Source organism: Pseudophryne corroboree, chromosome 7, assembly GCF_028390025.1.
Source record: "Pseudophryne corroboree isolate aPseCor3 chromosome 7, aPseCor3.hap2, whole genome shotgun sequence".
Lineage (NCBI taxonomy): Eukaryota > Metazoa > Chordata > Amphibia > Anura > Myobatrachidae > Pseudophryne > Pseudophryne corroboree.
The window spans coordinates 140,008,362-140,032,567 of record NC_086450.1 but is presented as its reverse complement, the minus strand read 5'-3'; positions in this window follow the sequence as shown (position 1 = coordinate 140,032,567).

Here is a 24,206-nt window from a genome sequence, read left to right as displayed (position 1 = left end):
GAACAATGTAAGCATTAATCTGATTGGTTTCTATTGTTTATTGCACATTTGTACTTTTGAGCAGTACTAGTAAATAGCTTTTGTAGTCTGCAGCTTTCAATGATGGTAATCTTACAGGTCTGTTTATTAAAGATAGAAACCCAATTTCTCTACCGAAAACATCAGTATAGGGGCTTGGTTCATACCTGTGCGCAAACTCAAAGGTTTTCATACAAATACTAGGGCCCTCATTCCGAGTTGTTCGCTCGGAGTTTTTCATCGCATCGCAGTGAGAATTCTCTTAGTGCGCATGCGCAATGTTCGCACTGCGACTGCGCCAAGTAACTTTACTATGAAGAAAGTAAGTTTACTCACGGCATTTTCTTCGCTCCGACGTTCGCATTGTGATTGACAGGAAATGGGTGTTACTGGGCGGATGCACGGCGTTTTAGGGGCGTGTGGCTGGAAACGCTACCGTTTCCGGAAAAAACGCAGGAGTGGCCGGAGAAACGGTGGGAGTGCCTGGGCGAACGCTGGGTGTGTTTATGACGTCAGCCAGGAACGAAAAGCACTGAAATGATCGCACAGGCAGAGTAAGTCTGAAGCTACTCAGAAACTGCTAACTCGTTTGTAATCGCAATATTGCGCGTACGTCGGTCGCAATTTTAAGAAGCTAAGATTCACTCCCAGTAGGCGGCGGCTTAGCGTGTGTAACTCTGCTACATTCGCCTTGCGAGCGAACAACTCGGAATGAGGGCCAAGGTTAGGGGATTTGCGTGGGTGCAGCATGGGTCTTGCGATGTCGCTCGCAGCCCCCTGTCAGCCACAGCATGAATGATATGCTGCAGCATTTTGGTGGGATGCGTCGGACCTGTTTTGAAGGCATGATGGGTCCTGGGTCTGTGTCGTTGGACGCAGACTTCCTGTACCCTCCTGTCCGGATCCTATGGCCAGCCTGTGTAAGCTTCAGCTTACGGAGTGTGGCTGGTGCCTGTAACCATCGCTAATTGTGACCGATTGTTGTGATGGTTGCGATGGTGTTCCATTGCTGCATCCTCAGACACAGCACTTGGATCCTCACTAATGCTAACAGGAGGTATCTATCTCATTCAGATGCCTCCTGCTGCATTCAAATTTAAATTAGACAGAACTGCATAGACGCTTCCTTGCAGCTGTGCAATTCCTTACAAGCACGAATCGGGCCCTATGTACATTAAACAACCCCCCTTTCCCATGCTGGTGATAGCTTACTCTGGCAAAGGCTTCATCATGTAAACCATTGTGGAGCTTATTTCAGAAGAATAGCAACAGTATCCCCCTATCGCAATCACCATTTCATAATTGTGAAGGTGGCTGATAATAATTGAGGAAAAAGTGCTTATTATTTAAATAAGCTATTTTTTTCCCATTTTCAAATGGAAATATACATTTTTATCCCATTTAGTAATTTTTTTCTATATACATTTTCTACATTTATTTTTATTGAAATTGGAACTGAAAACCAAACACTAGACTTCCAGCTCAGTGTGCATGTGTGAAACGCCAAAGCAAGGACACATGAGCGCAAAGGCTTTCAGTACTGGCTGATGAAGGCAGTATCAGCAGAGAGATGGGGATCAATTAGCTGTCGGTCCTGATTAAATGTTCCTGGTAAATTAGGGTGAACCAAGATTTTCTGTTGCAGTGATAGGCACATCACATCAAGTTCATCCCTACTGTCCATTATAAACTCCGCCCGATGAAACAAAGTTCCAAATGAGTGTCCATTTTCAGAGCAGATCTACTGTAGCTAAATAAAACCATTGCTGCTGCCCCACAAACCACCAAACAATGCCACCAATGCCTCTATTTGTGCATGGTTAAAAAGAATGCTTTTGTCTCTTTAAATTATTTTTTCAATTTGTGTTTGAAATAACGTTTTTTGTTACAAATCACTCTTTTTTTTATGCAATTCTCATCTGTCTCAGTGGTTATAACATACCTAACTCAGCAGATTAATTTTACAGCAATGTGCTACAGCCTTGCCTGGCAGAGAAGGGGTTAATGCTACCTTGGTGGTAACACATTCATTTTATTACCTGCTTCTTTATATGATTCAAGCATGTGCTTCATGGACAAGTAAATAACGAAGGTTTATGAGGTCATCAGCGGGGACTTTAATAGACTGAACTACAGTTGGAACTTAAGCCCAGCTTCACTTGGATTTAATGTCAAACAGAGTCCCCTTTCCATCATTCAGAATTGGTGAAGCATTTACAGACATTTGGATTTAGAAAACATTCATTCATCAGTGCAGAGACAAGCAGTGACATTTAATTCTTGTATACAGTACGTTATATGGGAAGACATGGCAGCGAATATTTGTACAATGCTGTATTTTAAAAGTATATATATATATATATATATATATAAATATTTTTTGGAAAAAAAAATATTTATACATACAGTATATGCGTATCTATCTATCTATCTATCTATCTATCTATCTATCTATCTATCTATCTATCTATCTATCTATCTATCTATCTGTGTGTGTATATATATACATATATATGCATTATATTTGTTTATAATTCACTATTATTATTGTTACTATTACTACTATTTATAGCCAGTTCAGTGTGATGTTTATACGAGCATCAATGCTATTTTTTCATTATGCTCTATAATAATTAAACCATATATTAAGTTCAAAAAGTGCAGTGCATGCTTTCAAAAAGTGAGATTTCTATATACCTTAATAACATAAAGGGAGACATTTACTAAGCAGTGATAAGAGCAGAGAAGTGAGCCAGTGCAGAAGTTGCCCATGGCAACCAATCAGCACTGAAGTAACAACTATAATTTGCATAATATAAAATGATACAGAGCTGCTGATTAGTTGATGGGGCCACTTCTCCACTGGCTCAGTTCTCCGCTCTTATCACTGCTTAGTAAATGTCCTCCAAAATAATAATAGCAGTCAGTAACATGGTGAAGGAGGACCTTGCAGTGGCATGTGGTGAGGTGAGTCAAGTGAGGCAGAGCTATATACTAACTTATACGCAGTGGTGCAAGTAGAATTTTTTTCTTAGTGGTACGGATAGTAAAAATGGGGGTGGTCACGTTTCATGAGGGGGGCGTGGTCACACAAAACTAGGGAAGTGGCTACATGACAATAGGGGCATGGCCACATTATACCACACACCGTAATGCCCCTTACAAATTATGCCAAACACTGTAATGCCCATTACACATTATGCTACACACTGTAATGCTTCTTACACATTATGCCACACACCGTAATGCTTATTACACATTATGCCACACCGTAATGCCCATTACAAATTATGCCACACACCGTAATGCCTTACATATTATACCACACACTGTAATGCCTATTACATATTATCCCACACACAGTTATGACACTAACATCATTTTATGTCCCACATACAAAAATGCCCCTTATAAATTAGGCCCCAGTGGTAGGCTGGTGGTACTGTGTACCACCACCATATTGCTTAATGGTACCACCCTACGTTCTGACTATATAAAGTATACGAAAAATACAAACAATATACCAGAAATATCCTTTTGTATTATTCTAATCATTTTATAGTCAAATCTCTGGAGTAAAAAGTCCATGACAGGTGAGGCAGTGCCTCTCCTGCCTAAATCTCTGATTAAAACTCACCAAATTTACACTGCTGCACCTGTGTATAATGCCCACATGAACCCTTAGCTTCATATATTGCGTGTAAATCTGGCTCTAGTTATTGCCTCCTGAGCTATTTACCCCACCGCATGTACCTGGAAGCAGTAGCACAGTGCAAGGAAGAAACAGCAAAACTGCAAGGAGGAAGCAGTGTCACACCTGAGGGCTGAGGCTGACCTGGGGAAGCCTCAGGCATAGGGGCTGACGTGTACTTGAACCTGGGAGGTAATATGGGATTCTTGGACATGCAGAGAACCTTAGCACCGATACCCGAAGTCGCGACCAAGATGACAGGATAAAAGTTATGTTTGTTTCTTAAGCACACAGTCCAGATACACTACGGCAGTACAGAGATATGGTAATGCTAAACAATAGGAATATGCAGATTACAGGTAGCAGTACAGTTCCTTGGGCGCAGTGGTAAATAGCTGTAAACACAGTATGGAACAGTCTTTGCAAGACCCGGATATGGTAAGTCCATATAGCCAACAGACAAACCACTGTAAAGATGAATTTACTGATACTGACCAGTAGAAGACACTCTGGAAGCTGGAGATGATGATAATGCACGGAGGTTGAGGTGAGCACTGAAGAACTGCCGGGGATGACGAGTGGAACCGGCCCAGATGGAAAGGTGCTATGGAACTCACCGATGACGACAGAGTCTGATGGTGAGAGCACTGATGGTGAACTGTGGTTCGATGTTGGAACACCGATGGCGGATGGAAGCGATGCTGGGACACCGCTGAGAGCTGGAAGTGATACTGGAACACCGCTGGAAGCGATACTTGAACACCGCTGAGAGCTGTAAGCCGGTGAAGAATCACTGCAGATCACAGAGAGCGATATAGGTATACCGACGAGAGATGGAAGTGATTCTGGAACACCGCTGGAAGCGATACTGGACCACCGCTGAGAGCTTGAAGCTGGTGAAGAAACACTGCAGATCACAGAGAGCAATGTAGGAACACTGCTGGAGTCAGACAGCACTGCAGTGGAGCAAGGTCACAGGAGCTGGAATACCTGAAGACAGCAAGCAGGAACATCCACAGACAGGAGAGACATCCACACTGGGTTAGACAACCAAAGCACTGACTGACTAGGCAGTCTTGATGCAGGATCTTTATACCAGCTGGGAAGCAGGTATTGGCTGAGCAATCAGGGAGAGTCCAGAGTGCATTGGATAGGCTGCGGAGAATCATGTGATGAGGCCAAACATGACTGTGCCCATGTTTGGTTCTGGATGGAAAGTCTGTTTGTATCAACATGTGGAAACCTGTAATAATAGCGGCGGAGGCTGCGGAGGACAGGAGACACCATCTACTAGAGCAGGAGGAACATGCGGACTAGTCGCCATGACCAGTGCCATAACTAGGTGTGTGCCGGCGGTGCCTTGCACACAGCGCATATGCGCTGTGGGCTCAGGACCGGCCGGCAACACCCGCAGGGCCACACTGTGATATTTGTATAATGCGATGCCTGGACCCGCCAGCTAAAGCTCTGCCCGCTGTTAGCAATGTAGCTGTGCGCTCAGCACACCACTATATACATTACCGCGGGCAGCGCTGCCCGCATTCTCCGCCTCCTCCCAGCTCACTTCCTCCTCCGGCTGCAGATTGAGCTCTGCTGTCCTCCCTCCTCCTCTACAGGCAGCTCGGCGCCGCCACTGCAGACAGCGCTGAAAACTTAATTGCCGGCTAGCTGTCAGTTCAGTGATTTGACAGCTGCCGGCAGGTACAAGCAGAAGGTGATGCTGCTGCGGCGGCGGTGTAGAGGGGGACAGGAAGAGGGGTGTGTGTTCAGATGGCAGCTGCTGGCCACTACCCATCGCTGTGAGAGGAGCATAGAATTTTTTTTCTGAGGAGCTAACAGTCTAAGGGGGGTGGGGAGAGGGAGGGAGAGAGGAGGAGAAGATGGGCTGTTGTACCCAGGGCCGTTACTATGGCATACCTCCCAACTTTTTTTCAGTGGAAGTAGGGGCATCTCCGCATGCCCGTCCGAATAGGGGGCATGGCCTGTGAAAAGGGTGTGTGACTTCACGGGAGGGCCCGCAATCGCGAGCCACGCCCCCGTTTTCATCACTCTGGGGGCATGCCCAGTGCTCTGTGAGCTGCTGACATGCCCCCTCTCCTCCTGTCTCCAGTGAAAAGACACTATGTGCGTGCGCACAGCGTCTGTTCACCGCTGCTATACTAAGCAGAGCAGCGAGTGCAGGGGCCTCCCAACTGCCCACCTCCCACTGCGGGACACTGCGGCCCGCGGGTTGGACAGCGGGACATTTCCAATAAAACAAGACTGTTCCCCGAAAATCGGGACAGTTGGGAGGTTTAGGTTATGGTTGCACCATCCGCATCCACCTGCGATGTTCCGGAAGACAGAAGACGTATTGCCGCCTCCTGAACTGTCAAGCACAATCACTGGCACCCGGTTACTAGCAGCGGAGACGCCTTCTGACCTGTCAAGTGTGGTTCCTGATCACAGTGGCTGGGACGTGGAAGTGGTGAGACAACCTACTACACGCTACATGCACTCTCTCCTTACCGCCTCTCTCCCATATCTCCGCTTTTGAGAGATATGTGGTAAAGGGGGCTGTACCTGCCGTACTGTGTAAAAGGGGGCTCTACCTGTCGTATTTGTGTCAATGGGGGAATCTACCTGCTGTAATGTGTGATAGGGGCTGTATGTGCCATAATGTGTAAAAGAGGGCTCTACCTGGCCAAATGTATGTTAAGGGCTCTACCTGACATAATGTGTGACAGGGCTCTACCTGGCGTAATGTGTAAACGGGCCTCTACCTCGTGTAATGTGTGCAAGTGGTGCTACTTTGCGGTGTAATTTAAATAATGGAGACTGAATTGGTATTATTGTGCAGTCACGCCCCTCCCCCATGAAGCCACACCCATACAGTGCGCACTGGCCCTATATTAAGTTGTTGGGTTTTTTTTTTTTTGGGGGGGGGGGGGGCGCCAATGCTGTTTCTTGCACACAGCACTAAAATGTCTAGTTACGGCACTGGCCATGACAGCACTGGCGGGATTGCCAAAGGGAGACCGAGGAGATGCCGTGCAGCGCGCTGCATGCAGACAGCACAGGTGAAATTCAGGCTTGGAGCACAGGGACAGTCCCAGAAGGTAAATATTTGTGTCTGGTTACCCAGATCATGATAAGCAGCAAGACAGTGCAAGGAGGAAGCAGCAATACAGGCAAGGAGGAAGCAGCAACACAGTGCAAGGCACTGTATGTGGGGAGTGAAGCTATAAGCAGTTTCAAGGATGACTCCAAAGCAAACTTTGGGAATAGGAGAGAGTGTGATGTTTTCAACCATGAGAGAAAGTAAAGAAGTGGTAGTGACACTAGGAGGGGAAACAATGATGAGCTCTCTTCTAGATATGTTGAGCTTTAGGTAACACTTGGACATCCATGTGGATTCGGCAAAATGACAGTTGTATTTACAGGATAACAGGCACATATAGGAGAAATGTAGAGAGAGTTTTAAGGTCAGTGCGCTTAGTCTCACGTCCAAATGTTCCTTTTAAAACAAGGCGTAGACTGAAAGTCCTGCTATTTAGATTTAGTCGGTCGTAGATGCTCCGTCAGTAATCACCTCCCAAACTTCTTTGGTGGCTGCTCAGTTCTTCAGAAGATGACTTGGGTATGTTCAGTCATGCAATTCTGTGAAGGCAGGGGAGAAGAACAAGCGCCATATGGTGTAGTATTTTGAATAAAGGGGAGTGATGGATACGTATATAAGATATAAGTACCGGATAGATTCTTGAGATTAGGCCTGTCTGTCTCACTGAATTCCTTGTGGCTGTTCCCCACCCTGGTGGGGGCCTGGCACACAGATCTCTTTTTCTCGGCTGATAGTGGTCTCTTCCAGGCTGCTCCTATCTCCCTGCAGTGTTGCTGCTGCTATTTCAAATCTCTGTACTGGTCATTGACAGTTAGAGCCCACCCCCAACTTGGGTCCTGCATGCGGACTCTAACAGAAAGCCTCAACTTGAGGTTCCTGTTCTAAAATTAGCTTACTGACATCATGGACCGGATATAATGATGCCTGAATTTGGCGGGCGTGTGCACACGCCCGCCAAATTCAGGCATCATTATATCCGGTCCATGATGTCAGTAAGCTAATTTTAGAACAGGAACCTCAAGTTGAGGCTTTCTGTTAGAGTCCGCATGCAGGACCCAAGTTGGGGGTGGGCTCTAACTGTCAATGACCAGTACAGAGATTTGAAATAGTAGCAGCAACACTGCAGGGAGATAGGAGCAGCCTGGAAGAGACCACTATCAGCCGAGAAAAAGAGATCTGTGTGCCAGGCCCCCACCAGGGTGGGGAACAGCCACAAGGAATTCAGTGAGACAGACAGGCCTAATCTCAAGAATCTATCCGGTACTTATATCTTATATACGTATCCATCACTCCCCTTTATTCAAAATACTACACCATATGGCGCTTGTTCTTCTCCCCTGCCTTCACATATAGGAGAAAGGTTAAGAGCCTGACACACATAGGAGAAAGGCTGTGAGTCTGGCACACATAGGAGAAAGGCTGAGAGTCTGTCACACGTAGGAGAAAGGTAGGGAGGTTGGCACATATAGGAGAAAGGATGAGAGTCTGGCACACATAGGAGAAAGGCTGAGAGTCTGGCACACATAGGAGAAAGGTTGAGAGTCTGGCACATATAGGAGAAAGGTTGAGAGTCTGGCACATATAGGAGAAAGGTTGAGAGTCTGGCACACACAGGAGAAAGTTAGAGAGGTTGGCACATACTTGTATGGAATAAAGGTTGCCTTCTGTCCTTACTCTATGAGCAGGGGGAAGTAGGAATGGAAAATGTAAGAAGCCAGGCCAGTTGGAGGAAGAATAACGGTGGTGTCAAGGTCATGCAGCAAATACTGTGGCATTAGCTGATCCATGATCCCCTTCGATGAAGAGCATAGGCTTGAAACATAACAAAACAGCATTGGTGCCTAACACTGGTTTATTTTACACTTACAAAAAGGAAGGTACAGTACCTTCGCTATTTATCAGCCAGAGCAAGTGCCTCGAGCTATTATTGCAGGAGGCAGTACTTGGACAATTCAGACACTGACACATCCTCCACCTCTATGAGGAGCGCATCTGTGAGAGACTGAGGAGGTGGGGCAGGAAATATGGGTGTCAAGATAATCTTCTATCATATGTCATCAGGGCAATGATTAGCCTTGACTACATTCACCACCATTTCCTGCATCTCTATGACAAGCAACAGGTTACACAATCTGATCTGGGGGGAGTTAATATGATATCATGTAAAGGGTTTATTTGTTTTTATAGTTATAAACATTTGATTAATAATTAAACTCCATATCACCCCTATGGTCTGCTGCCTTGCCCCTTGACAGCTGCGGTGTTCAAGAACACTTTTTCATGGCCATACAGTTCACTGTTAATACTAGTGTTCATAGTGTACATGCCTGATTCTCAATTTAGCCCAATGTAGTGCGAGGAATGGGGTTTGGATTGTCAAAGACTATGGGCCTAATACGCAGTTCGCCGATATTTTAAGTCTGCACATCTGTGTTGCTCATTGCATACATCCTGAATGTTAACACTAAGAGGCATTGCACAGAATCAGATGCAGTCTATAGATTTTAGTGGGCATACATGGGAGGCAGAACTGCCATCAAGGGGGACTGTAGTCCCGGGTCCAGACAGTGAGGGGAACCTGACGCTTGTTCCTACACATGGGCGTAGGTACCGTGGCTGCAGGGGGTGCAGTTGCTATAAGGGCCCACCTTCCCCCCTGCACCTAGTTTCACTCTGGCTGCAGACAAGGAGGAGGAGACACCAGCTTGGCCAAAACACCCACCCTCCTTTCAACCCTCCAGCCAATCACTATGCAACAGTATGGTCCATACCAGCTGCTCTCCCTGCGATGGAACCGACTGTGTTGCGTGTCACGTAGGCGGAGCCAGATCCGGCGGATTCAGATAGGACAGAAAGTAGAGAGTGCTCTTGAGTCATGTGCTCTCTAGCTATTCTGAAGGTAAATTAAATATTGTATCAGCTTAGCTTGAGACTGTGGGGTGGGGGCAGCAGCTAAGCCTACATGGGCATGATGCAGGTGTGATGCCGAAAGATGCACAGCCGTTCACACAGGAGGTCATACTAAGACGGAGAAACTGCACTTGCATAGGGCTTCTAAAGACGCTCAGTTATGGAAATGCACCGTCTTAAGATGCTGCAAGTGGATGTATTTGTTTCAATATTAAAGCAACTATAGGCTGTGAGATGTGTAAAACTGGGTACACATACTACACACCGGGCGATATATCATCCGTACGTACAAATGAATGGTGATATATATCGCAAGCGGGTTGGTGGGTGTGTACACCTGATATGTCTGTGAATTATGTTGTTCAAAGACATATTGGGGGTCATTCCGAGTTGTTCGCTCGCTAGCAGATTTTAGCAGCATTGCACACGCTAGGCCGCCGCCCTCTGGGAGTGTATCTTAGCTTAGCAGAATTGCGAACGAAAGATTAGCAGAATTGCGAATAGAAAATTATTAGCAGTTTCTGAGTAGCTCGAGACTTACTCCTACACTGCGATCAGCTCAGCCCGTTTAGTTCCTGGTTTGACGTCACAAACACGCCCTGCGTTTGGCCAGCCACTCCCCCGTTTCTCCAGACACTCCCGCGTTTTATCATGGCACGCCTGCGTTTTTCCGCACACTCCCAGAAAACGGTCAGTTTCCTCCCAGAAACACCCACTTCCTGTCAATCACACTCCGATCACTTCAACGATGAAAACTCTTCGTTCGGACGTGAGTAAATCTACTAAGTTTTGTGCTAAAATACTTAGCGCATGCGCACTGCGTACCATGTGCGTGCGCATTTTTGCCTTAATCGCTCCGTTGCGAAAATCGGCAATGAGAGAACAACTCGGAATGACCCCCATTGTGTCAGCCATGCAGCAAAGCCGATGCCCAATATATCTGGAGATATATCGGTGCATCTGGCTGTGTGTATGGGCCAACGTCACACAGCTGGGTGGGCAAATTCAAATGCCATCCCAGCTGTTATGTGAGGACCTACATATTGAGCAGTGGATTGTTAAGTGTATATGCTTAACTGAATCTGCCACTCTGTCGGCATGTCAAGTCGGCATAGTGTGTACCCAGCTTAATATGAATCACAGTATGCAAGTAATATTTCTCTAATTTAAAATATATGAATTTAGTGCAGTTGCTTCAGATGAAATCACAAAGAAGAAAAGGGTTAAAGTAATTTATGTCAGAGGTTGATAAATTCAATGAATATATATTAATCCACTATCAATATGAATATTGAATTTTATTTTATTCCCAGAAAGGAAAGTGAGATTTCAGGTATTAATGAATGCTGTTCTACAGTGTGAAATATTATCCCACAGTTTGTATTGTGTCTCTCATATAGGTACAAGGAAAGCATAATTTCCCACAGCATAGGGTGATAGTTGTACTGAATTTCACATTAGAATTCTATCATATGTTTACCGTTTAAAAAAATAATAATATAATTTAGAGATGAGCGGGTTCGGTTCCTCGGGATCCGAACCCCCCCGAACTTCACCCATTTTACACGGTTCCGAGGCAGCCTCGGATCCTCCCGCCTTGCTTGGTTAACACGAACGCGCCCGAACGTCATCATCCCGCTGTCGTATTCTCGCGAGATTCGTATTGCATATAAAGATCCGCGCGCCGCCGCCATTTTCACTCGTGCATTGGAGATGATAGCGAGAGGACGTGGCTGCGTTCTCTCAGTTTCTGTGTTCAGTGTGCTGCAAATATCTGTGCTCAGTGTGCTGCAAATATCTGTGCTCAGTGTGCTGCAAATATCTGTGCTCAGTGTGCTGCAAATATCTACGTTCTCTGCCTGAAAACGCTCCATATCTGTGCTGGATTGTAGTTGTGTGCGGTATATAGTAGGAGGACAGTGCAGAATTTTGCTGACCACCAGTATATATATAGCAGTATGGTACAGTAGTCCATTGCTTTACCTCTGTGTCGTCAAGTATACAATCCATACCTGTGCTGCATTGTAGTTGTGCGCAGTATATAGTAGGAGGACAGTGCAGAATTTTGCTGACCACCAGTATATATATAGCAGTACAGTACAGTAGTCCATTGCTCTACCTCTGTGTTGTCAAGTATACAGTCCATACCTGTGCTGCATTGTAGTTGTGTGCAGTATATAGTAGGAGGACAGTGCAGAATTTTGCTGACCACCAGTATATATATAGCAGTACGGTACAGTAGTCCATTGCTCTACCTCTGTGTCGTCAAGTATACAATCCATACCTGTGCTGCATTGTAGTTGTGCGCAGTATATAGTAGGAGAACAGTGCAGAATTTTGCTGACCACCAGTATATATATAGCAGTACGGTACAGTAGTCCATTGCTCTACCTCTGTGTCATCAAGTATACAATCCATACCTGTGCTGCATTGTAGTTGTGCACAGTATATAGTAGGAGGACAGTGCAGAATTTTGCTGACCACCAGTATATTTATAGCAGTACGGTACAGTAGTCCATTGCTCTACCTCTGTGTCGTCAAGTATACAATCCATACCTGTGCTGCATTGTAGTTGTGCGGAGTATATAGTAGGAGGACAGTGCAGAATTTTGCTGACCACCAGTATATATATAGCAGTACGGTACAGTAGTCCATTGCTCTACCTCTGTGTCGTCAAGTATACAATCCATACCTGTGCTGCATTGTAGTTGTGTGCAGTATATAGTAGGAGGACAGTGCAGAATTTTGCTGACCACCAGTATATATATATTTATATATATATATATATATAGCAGTACGGTACAGTGGGACATTGCTATTGATATATTACTGGCATATAATCCCACACATTAAAAAATGGAGAACAAAAATGTGGAGGATAAAATAGGGAAAGATCAAGATCCACTTCCACCTCGTGCTGAAGCTGCTGCCACTAGTCATGGCCGAGACAATGAAATGCCATCAACGTCGTCTGCCAAGGCCGATGCCCAATGTCATAGTAGAGAGCATGTAAAATCCAAAAAACAAAAGTTCAGTAAAATGACCCAAAAATCAAAATTAAAAGCATCTGATGAGAAGCGTAAACTTGCCAATATGCCATTTACGACACGGAGTGGCAAGGAACGGCTGAAGCCCTGACCTATGTTCATGCCTAGTGGTTCAGCTTCACATGAGGATGGAAGCACTCATCCTCTCGCTAGAAAAATTAAAAGACTTAAGCTGGCGAAAGCGCAGCAAAGAACTGTGCATTCTTCTAAATCACAAATCCCCAAGGAGAGTCCAATTGTGTCGGTTGCGATGAGGAGGAAATTGACAAGGAGGATTCTGATGGTGAGGTGGTTTGTTTAAGTCAGGCACCCGGGGAGACACCTGTTGTCCGTGGGACGAATACTGCCATTGACATGCCTGGTCAAATTACAAAAAAAAATCACCTCTTCGGTGTGGAATTATTTTAACAGAAATGCGGACAACAGGTGTCAAGCCGTGTGTTGCCTTTGTCAAGCTGTAATAAGTAGGGGTAAGAACGTTAACCACCTAGGAACATCCTCCCTTATACGTCACCTGCAGCGCATTCATCAGAAGTCATTGACAAGTTCAAAAACTTTGGGTGACAGTGGAAGAAGTCCACTGACAACTAAATCCCTTCCTCTTGTAACCAAGCTCCTGCAAACCACACCACCAACTCCCTCAGTGTCAATTTCCTCCTTAGACAGGAAAGCCAATAGTCCTGCAGGCCATGTCACTGGCAAGTCTGACGAGTCCTCTCCTGCCTGGGATTCCTCCGATGCATCCTTGAGTGTAGCACCTACTGCTGCTGGCGCTGCTGTTGTTGCTGCTGGGAGTCGATCGTTATCCCAGAGGGGAAGTCGGAAGACCACTTGTACTACTTCCAGTAAGCAATTGACTGTCCAACAGTCCTTTGCGAGGAAGATGAAATATCACAGCAGTCATCCTGCTGCAAAGCGGATAACTCAGGTCTTGGCAGCTGCGGTGGTGTTAAACTTGTGCCCGTTATCGACCGTTAATTCACAGGGAATTAGAGAATTGATTGAGGTACTGTGTCCCCGGTACCAAATACCATCTAGGTTCCATTTCTCTAGGCAGGCGATACCGAGAATGTACACAGACGTCAGAAAAAGAGTCACCAGTGTCCTAAAAAATGCAGTTGTACCCAATGTCCACTTAACCACGGACATGTGGACAAGTGGAGCAGGGCAGACTCAGAACTATATGACTGTGACAGCCCACTGGGTAGATGTATTGCCTCCCGCAGCAAGAACAGCAGCGGCGGCACCAGTACCAGCATCTCGCAAACGCCAACTCGTTCCTAGGCAGGCTACGCTTTGTATCACCGCTTTCCATAAGAGGCACACAGCTGACAACCTCTTACGGAAACTGAGGAACATCATCGCAGAATGGCTTACCACAATTGGACTCTCCTGGGGATTTGTGACATCGGACAATGCCACCAATATTGTGCGTGCATTACATGTGGGCAAATTTCAGCACATCCCATGTTTTGCACATACATTGAATTTGGTGGTGCAGAATTTTTTTAAAAACGACAGGGGCATGGAAGAGATGCTGTCGGTGGCCCGAAGAATTGCGGGCCACTTTCGGCATTCAGCCACCGCGTGCCGAAGACTGGAGCACCAGCAAACACTCCTGAACCTGCCCCGCCATCATCTGAAGCAAGAAGTGGTAACGAGGTGGAATTCAACCCTCTATATGCTTCAGAGGATGGAGGAGCAGCAAAAGGCCATTCAAGCCTATACATCTGCCTACGATATATGCAAAGGAGGGGGAATGCACCTGACTCAAGCGCAGTGGAGAATGATTTCAACGTTGTGCAAGGATCTGCAACCCTTTGAACTTGCCACACGTGAAGTCAGTTCAGACACTGCCAGCCTGAGTCAGGTCATTCCCCTCATCAGGCTTTTACAGAAGCAGCTGGAGAGATTGAAGGAGGAGCTAAAATGGAGCGATTCCGCTAGGCATGTGGGACTTGTGGATGGAGCCCTTAATTCGCTTAACCAGGATTCATGGGTGGTCAATCTGTTGAAATCAGAGCACTACATTTTGGCCACCGTGCTCGATCCTAGATTTAAAACCTACGTTGTATCTCTCTTTCCGGCAGACACAAGTCTGCAGAGGTTCAAAGACCTGCTGGTGAGAAAATTGTCAAGTCAAGCGGAACGTGACCCGTCAACAGCTCCTCCTTCACATTCTCCCGCAACTGGGGCTGCGAGGAAAAGGCTAAGAATTCCGAGCCCACCCACTGGCGGTGATGCAGGGCAGTCTGGAGTGAGTGCTGACATCTGGTCCGGACTGAAGGACCTGCCAATGATTACTGACATGTCGTCTACTGTCACTGCATATGATTCTGTCACCATTGAAAGAATGGTGGAGGATTATATGAGTGACCGCACCCAAGTAGGCACGTCATACAGTCCGTACGTATACTGGCAGGAAAAAGAGGCAATTTGGAGGCCCTTGCACGAACTGGCTTTATTTTACCTAAGTAGCCCCCCCCCCTCCAGTGTGTACTCCGAAAGAGTGTTTAGTGCAGCCGCTCACCTTGTCAGCAATCGGCGTACGAGGTTACTTCCAGAAAATGTGGAGAAGATGATGTTCATCAAAATGAATTATAATCAATTCCTCCGTGGAGACATTCACCAGCAATTGCCTCCAGAAAGTACACAGGGATTTGAGATGGTGGATTCCAGTGAGGACGAATTAATAATCTGTGAGGAAGGGGATGTACACAGTGAAAGGGGTGAGGAATCGGAGGATGATGAGGAGGAGGACATCCTGCCTCTGTAGAGCCAGTTTGTGCAAGGAGAGATTGATTGCTTCTTTTTTGGTGGGGGCCCAAACCAACCAGTCATTTCAGTCACAGTCGTGTGGCAGACCCTGTCGCTGAAATGATGGGTTCGTTAAAGTGTGCATGTCCTGTTTATACAACATAAGGGTGGGTGGGAGGGCCCAAGGACAATTCCATCTTGCACCTCTTTTTTCTTTCATTTTTCTTTGCATCATGTACTGTTTGGGGACAATTTTTTTGAAGGGCCATCCTGTCTGACACTGCAGTGCTACTCCTAGATGGGCCAGGTGTTTGTGCCGGCCACTTGGGTCGCTTAGCTTAGTCATCCAGTGACCTCGGTGCAAATTTTAGGACTAAAAATAATATTGTGAGGTGTGAGGTGTTCAGAACAGACTGGAAATGAGTGGAAATTATGGTTATTGAGGTTAATAATACTATGGGATCAAAATGACCCCCAAATTCTATGATTTAAGCTGTTTTTGAGGGTTTTCGAAAAAAAACATCCAAATCCAAAACACACCCGAATCCGACAAAAAATTTTCAGGGAGGTTTTGCCAAAACGCGTCCGAATCCAAAACACGGCAGTGGAACCGAATCCAAAACCAAAACACAAAACCCGAAAAATGTCCGGTGCACATCACTAATATAATTATCATATGGTGAATATTATACCTCACACTTCTGCTTATAGTCAGTTGCACATCCGTGTTTTTGGCACTGCTGGGGCATCCGTGTATCTGGCATGGCACTGCTAGGGGCATCCATGTATCTGGCACTACTGTGGGCATCTGTGTATCTGGCATTACTGGGGGCATCTGTGTATCTGGCACTGCTGGCGGCATCTGTGTATCTGGCACTGCTGGGGGCATCTGTGTATCTGGCACTGCTAAGGGCATCTGTGTACTTGGCACTGCTTGGGGCATCCGTGTATCTGGCACTGCTGGGGGCATCCATGTATCTGGCATGGCACTGTTAGGGGCATCCATGTAACTGGCACTACTGTGGGCATCTGTGTTTCTGGCACTACTGGGGGCATCTGTGTATCTGGCACTGCTGGCGGCATCTGTGTATCTGGCACTGCTGGGGGCATCTGTGTATCTGGCACTGCTAAGGGCATCTGTGTACTTGGCACTGCTGGGGGCATCCGTGTATCTGGCACTACTGGGGCATCCATGTATCTGGCACTACTGGGGACCAGTGCCAGATTAAGGTCCTCATGGGCTTGGAGCTGAAGTTTATGATGGGCCTATTGTGTGTCGCTGCAGGAGGTGGGACTACTGATATGGGGTGTGACCAGTGCTGTGGGGTGTGGCTAGCATCATGAATTGCATAGCTACCCACCTACCTTCGACCCCCTCAATCTCCCTCCCCTAGGCCTCTCGGAGCATTCACACCACAAATGAGCCGTAAACAAAGAATGTGATTAGGACCCTGCTACCCTCTCTCCCCCTACACTACTCACTCCCTGCTTCCCTCACTCTTAGGGCGTGCTTAACTCTGTATTACTAACTCTGTTCTTCCATCACTCAGCCCTGCACCTCTCCCTCTTTCCATGCCTTGCTCAACACAGTCCTCCTACTCCCTGCTACCCTCTCAGGGGCCTGCTGACACTGGCAGAATTCCATCCAGGGTCCCGGATCCTGGATACAGAGGTGGAAGTGGGCCGTGGGGCAAATGAGAGGGCAAGAGGCTGGGGCTGCCCTCTGCAGCTGGACAGATAGTGGCTGTCAGTCCTCCTGTGCCCTGATGTGTATTCTACTGCTCTCAAAAACAGAGCACCGTGGCTTTCCCTCAGTATATCAGACCCTGCCTGACAGCCCCAAGCCACACAGCAGGCTCCACAGAATCAAATATCCTGTGCAGTGAAGAAGATAAGAGGAGGGTGGGAGCCTGGAAAGCACACTCTTGTTGGTCTCCTCCACTTCCTCTGGAGCATGACTGATAGGACAGCGTTGCTGACTGGCCAGAACGCATCCTGAGGGATCCAATATTGTTTTTTATTTTATATTTCAAATCCCGGTACACTTCTTCACACACACACACACACACACACACACACACACACACACACACACACACACACACACACACACACACACACACACACACACACACACACACAGCCCCACTTCAAAACACGCAGTAGTCTCAGTGGAAATTTTGAAGTGGGGATATGTAAAAGCGAAGGCTGTAACCGGGGTGAGGCCACTCAAAAGGGGGCGTGCCCTTAAGGGTGTAGTACGGGTGACCGGCGGTCTCCTGACCGCCGGTCACCTTACCGACGCCGGGATCCCGGCAGCATACCGACGCCGGGATCCCGGCGGGGAGGGGCGAGTGCAGCAAGCCCCTTGCGGGCTCGCTGCGCTCGCCACGCTGCGTGCTTGGTGGCGACCTGCGGTCGCCACGGGTTCTATTCCCACTCTATGGGTGTCGTGGACACCCACGAGTGGAAATAGTCCCTGTTGGTTGGCATGCCGACCATCGGGATAGTAAGCCGTTGGGCTCACGGAGGAGGTCATGTGACTGTCGGTCAGCCGACCGGCGGTCACATGACTACCACCCGCCCTTAAGTGTAGTTTACCACACTATATACCCCTTATACACATTATGCACCACAATAGTTGGATCCCTTATACTATCTAGTACTGGTGCAACTTTCACATTACGTGATACAGTATGAGCCGAAATTCACTCTATACCACACAGTAAGAGCTGAAATTCACATTATAGCACACGGTAAGAGCCGAAATTCACACTATACCACATAGTAAGAGCTGAAATTCACATTATAGCACACTGTAAGAGCCGAAATTCACATTATAGCACACGGTATGAGCCGAAATTCATATTATACCACACGGTATGAGCCGAAATTCATATTATACCACACGGTATGAGCCGAAATTCACATTATACCACACGGTATGAGCCGAAATTCACATTTACCACACGGTATGAGCCGAAATTCACATTATACCACACGGTATGAGCCGAAATTCACATTATACCACACGGTATGAGCCGAAATTCACATTATACCACACGGTATGAGCCGAAATTCACATTATATCACACGGTATGAGCCGAAATTCACATTATACCACACGGTATGAGCCGAAATTCACATTATAGCACACAGTAAGAGCCGAAATTCACATTATACCACACAGTAAGAGCCGAAATTCACATTATAGCACACGGTAGGAGTCGAAATTCACATTATACCACACGGTATAAGCCAAAATTATGAGATGAAATTCACATAAAGCCACACAGTATAAGCTGAAATTCACACTGAATGAGACAAAATTCAGGGACAGGGAGAGTGACAGCAGGGACATAGAGACAGGGAGAGTGACAGCAGGAACATAGGGACATGGATAGTGATAGCATGGATAGGGAGAGAGACAGCAGGGACAGGGAAAGAGACAGCAGGGACAGGGAAAGAGACAGCAGGGACATGGAAAGAGACAGCAGGGACATGGAAAGTGACGACAGGGACATAGGGACAGGGAAAGTGACAGAAGGGATATAGGGACAGGGAGAGTGGCAGCAGGGACAGGGAGAGTGACAGGAAAAGTGACAGCAGGGACATAGGGACAAGGAAAGGTCGGCGGTGCAGAGGATGAGGAGGCTGTGGGTGGTGGAGGAGGCAGCTGTGGGTGTCTGCGGCGCAGAGGATGCTGGGGGCATCTGCGGCGGTGTGGAGGAGACTGTGGTGAGCGGTGAGGTGGATGAGGAGGCCCTGGCCCGCGGCGGTGCAGATAAGGCAGCTGTGGGCATCTGCGGTGCAGAGGAGGCTGTGGTCGGCGGCCTTCGGTGCGACTCCTAAGACTGCCACTATTTCTAATCTGCTGCTGACAGGCAGCCAATCAGGAGCGGCCGCTCCTGATTAGCTGCCGGTTCGAGAGCTCCAATTGGCACATGAATAGCGCCAAATTTTAAAAGATGCGGCAGGGGTCTTCACTGTCAGTGCTCGCAGTACCAGTAAGCCATATCGGTGTATTCCGGCCCACTTTCGAGCACTGAACACACGTATAGAAATATAAACACCGCCACACTTTAACACACATATATATTCATATATATTCACACCACCCCACTTCGACACCCACACATATATACACACCGCCCCACTTCAACACACACACATATATACACACACAATCTATCTCTGTATATACAGTATATACCTCTACACGTATGTATAACATGCTTTGCACACTATAATACAGACACTATACATATCTTTATATACATGTTTATGTTTATATAATTAATATTATATTTTTTCTATAATTTTTTTTATTATATATAATATATATATATATATGTATATATATATATATATATATATAATAAAAAAAATAAGAATTTACTCACCGGTAATTCTATTTCTCGTAGTCCGTAGTGGATGCTGGGAACTCCGTAAGGACCATGGGGAATAGCGGGCTCCGCAGGAGGCTGGGCACTCTAGAAAGATCTTAGACTACCTGGTGTGCACTGGCTCCTCCCACTATGACCCTCCTCCAAGCCTCAGTTAGGTACTGTGCCCGGACGAGCGTACACAATAAGCAGAGCCGGCCCTAACCAACATGATGCCCTAGGCAAAATTTTGGCTGGTGCCCCCTAGCACCACCGCTGGTTCCGCCTCTGACCTTGTACCTCTTTCCCAGCACCACCACCCCTCATCCATAGCAGTCCTTATTTTGGTGTTTGTACCCCCTATATTTTAAATAGGAACAGTTCGCACATTTGGCGCACAGCCCAAAAAGGGATGTGTTTTTGCTGGCAAGGGGCATGGCCACACAATAGTAACCCCAATTCCAATTACGCCACACAGTACTGCAACTTTATTCACATTTGATCATGCGATAGTGTCCATAATTCATATTACATCCCACAGTAGTATCACTTTACCTTATATACGTTACTCCTCACAGTAGAGTCCCTTATTCACATTACATCACACTGAATTGCTCCTTATTCACATTACACCACACCCTAGTGCCCTTTCTATATGCAATGCCACATAGTAAAGCACCTTATACACATAATGCCACACAGTAATGCCCCTTACACATATGAGACACATTATTAATGTCCTTATAAACATAATGCGCCTTACACATTTTGACAACCTTTATTAATGCCCTTTTACACATAATGTCCCTTACACATATGCTGCACATTATTAATGCCCTTATACACAGAATGACACACATAGTGCCCCTACACATTTGCTGCACATTATTAGTGCCCCTATACACATAATGACACACAAACAGTAGTACCCTGTTACACATATGCCGCACATTATTAATGCCCTTATACACATAATGACACACATAGTGCCCCTTACACATATGTTGCACATTATTAATGCATTTTTACATGACACACATAATGCTCCTTATACATATTCCAAACACTACTGCACAACCAACCCACTCACATGCACACAGCACTCACACTGCCACTAACACTGTGACCTCTGCCTCTGCTTGGATACAGATGTGTCCTTATAAATCTTGCCTCAATGCTAACATCTGGCACATTTTTTTTTTATGAAAATGCATCTTATTTGCATTGCTATGTGGCTAGGATGCACAAGCAGCTTCTGCTGATTAAAATGATATGCAGCATGCCTATATACTGTGTGAGACTGTGGCTGTATCTGCATATGAAATGCTACACACAGAATATAGGCATGCCGCATATCATTTTAATCAGCAGAAGCTGCTGATGCCCCTAGGCATATCAAATGCCCTAGGCAATTGCCTAGTTTACCTATGCCTATGGCCGGCTCTGACAATAAGGAAGGATTTTGAATCCCGGGTAAGACTCATACCAGCCACACCAATCACACCGTACAACTCGTGATATGAAACACAGTTAACAGTATGAAACAATAGAGCCTCTCAACAGATGGCTCAACAATAACCCGATTTAGTTAACAATAACTATGTACAATTATTGCAGATAAACCGCACTTGGGATGGGCGCCCAGCATCCACTACGGACTACGAGAAATAGAATTACCGGTGAGTAAATTCTTATTTTCTCTGACGTCCTAGTGGATGCTGGGAACTCCGTAAGGACCATGGGGATTATACCAAAGCTCCCAAACGGGCGGGAGAGTGCGGATGACTCTGCAGCACCGAATGAGAGAACTCCAGGTCCCCCTCAGCCAGGGTATCAAATTTATAGAATTTTGCAAACGTGTTTGCCCCTGACCAAGTAGCAGCTCGGCAAAGTTGTAAAGCCGAGACCCCTCGGGCAGCCGCCCAAGATGAGCCCACCTTCCTTGTGGAATGGGCATTGACAGATTTTGGCTGTGGCAGGCCTGCCACAGTATGTGCAAGCTGAATTGTACTACAAATCCAACGAGCAATAGTCTGCTTAGAAGCAGGAGCACCCAGCTTGTTGGGTGCATACAGGATAAACAGCGAGTCAGATTTTCTGACTCCAGCCGTCCTGGAAACATATATTTTCAGGGCCCTGACAACGTCTAGCAACTTGGAGTCCTCCAAATCCTTAGTAGCCGCAGGCACCACAATAGGCTGGTTCAGGTGAAACGCTGACACCACCTTAGGGAGAAACTGGGGACGAGTCCTCAATTCTGCCCTATCCATATGGAAAATCAGATAAGGGCTTTTACATGATAAAGCCGCCAACTCTGACACTCGCCTGGCTGAAGCAAAGGCCAATAAAATGACCACTTTCCACGTGAGATATTTCAGATCCACGGTTTTTAGTGGCTCAAACCAATGTGATTTTAAGAAACTCAACATCACGTTGAGATCCCAAGGTGCCACAGGAGGCACAAATGGGGACTGAATATGCAGCACTCCTTTCACAAATGTCTGAACTTCAGGTACTGAAGCTAGTACTTTTTGAAAGAAAATTGACAGAGCCGAGTTCTGTACCTTAATGGAGCCCAGTTTTAGGCCCATATTCACTCCTGCTTGCAGGAAATGCAGAAATCGACCTAGTTGAAATTCCTCCGTTGGGGCCTTTTCGACCTCACACCATGCAACATACCTCCGCCATATGCGGTGATAATGAGTTGCTGTGACCTCTTTCCTGGCTTTAATAAGCGTAGGAATGACTTCCTCCGGAATGCCCTTTTCCTTCAGGATCCGGCGTTCAACCGCCATGCCGTCAAACGCAGCCACGGTAAGTCTTGGAACAGACAGGGGCCCTGCTGCAGCAGGTCCTGTCTGAGCGGCAGAGACCACGGGTCCTCTGAGATCATCTCTTGAAGTTCCGGGTACCACGCTCTTCTCGGCCAATCCGGAACCACGAGAATTGTGTTTACTCCTCGCTTTCTTATTATTCTCAATACCTTTGGTATGAGAGGTAGAGGAGGGAACACATAAACTGACCGGTACACCCACGGTGTCACTAGAGCGTCCACAGCTATCGCCTGAGGGTCTCTTGACCTGGCGCAATACTTCTCTAGTTTTTTGTTTAGGCGGGACGCCATCATGTCCACCTGTGGACGACCCCATTGATTTACAATCATTTGGAAGACTTCTGGATGAAGTCCCCACTCTCCCGGGTGGAGGTCGTGCCTGCTGAGAAAGTCTGCTTCCCAGTTGTCCACTCCCGGGACGAACACTGCTGACCGTGCTAGTACATGATTCTCCGCCCATCGGAGAATTTTTGTGGCTTCTGCCATCGCCGACCTGCTTCTTGTGCCGCCCTGTCGATTCACATGGGCGACTGCCGTGATGTTGTCTAACTGGATCAGCACCGGCTGGTGTAGGAGCAGGGATTTTGCTTGACTTAGGGCATTGTAAATGGCCCTTAGTTCCAGAATATTTATGTGAAGGGCAGTCTCCTGACTTGACCATAGTCCTTGGAAATTTCTTCCCTTTGTGACTGCCCCCCAGCCTCGAAGGCTGGCATCCGTGGTCACCAGGACCCAGTCCTGTATGCCGAATCTGCGGCCCTCCAGAAGATGAGCCCTGTGCAGCCACCACAGAAGAGACACCCTGGTTCGTGGAGACAGGGTTATTAAACGATGCATCTGAAGATGCGATCCGGACCACTTGTCCAACAGGTCCCACTGAAAAATTCTGGCATGGAACCTGCCGAATGGAATTGCTTCGTAAGAAGCTACCATCTTTCCCAGGACCCGCGTGCAGTGATGACTAGAGAAGACAACTCCCTGGCTTTCTCCTCCGGGAGAAACACTTTTTTCTGGGCCGTGTCCAGAATCATTCCCAGGAACATTAGACGTGTCGTGGGGACCAGCTGTGACTTTGGGATATTCAGAATCCAACCGTGCTGGCTCAGCACTTCCTGAGATAGTGCTACTCCCACTAACAACTGTTCCTTGGATCGTGCCTTTATTAGGAGATCGTCCAAGTATGGGATAATTAAAACTCCCTTTTTTCGAAGGAGTATCATCATTTCCGCCATAACCTTGGTAAATACCCTCGGTGCCGTGGAGAGTCCAAACGGCAGCGTCTGGAATTGGTAATGGCAATCCTGTACCACAAATCTGAGGTACTCCTGGTGAGAATTGTAAATGGGGACATGCAGGTAAGCATCCTTGATGTCCAGGGATACCATGTAATCCCCCTCGTCCAGGCTTGCAATAACCGCCCTGAGCGATTCCATCTTGAACTTGAATTTTTTTTTATGTATGTGTT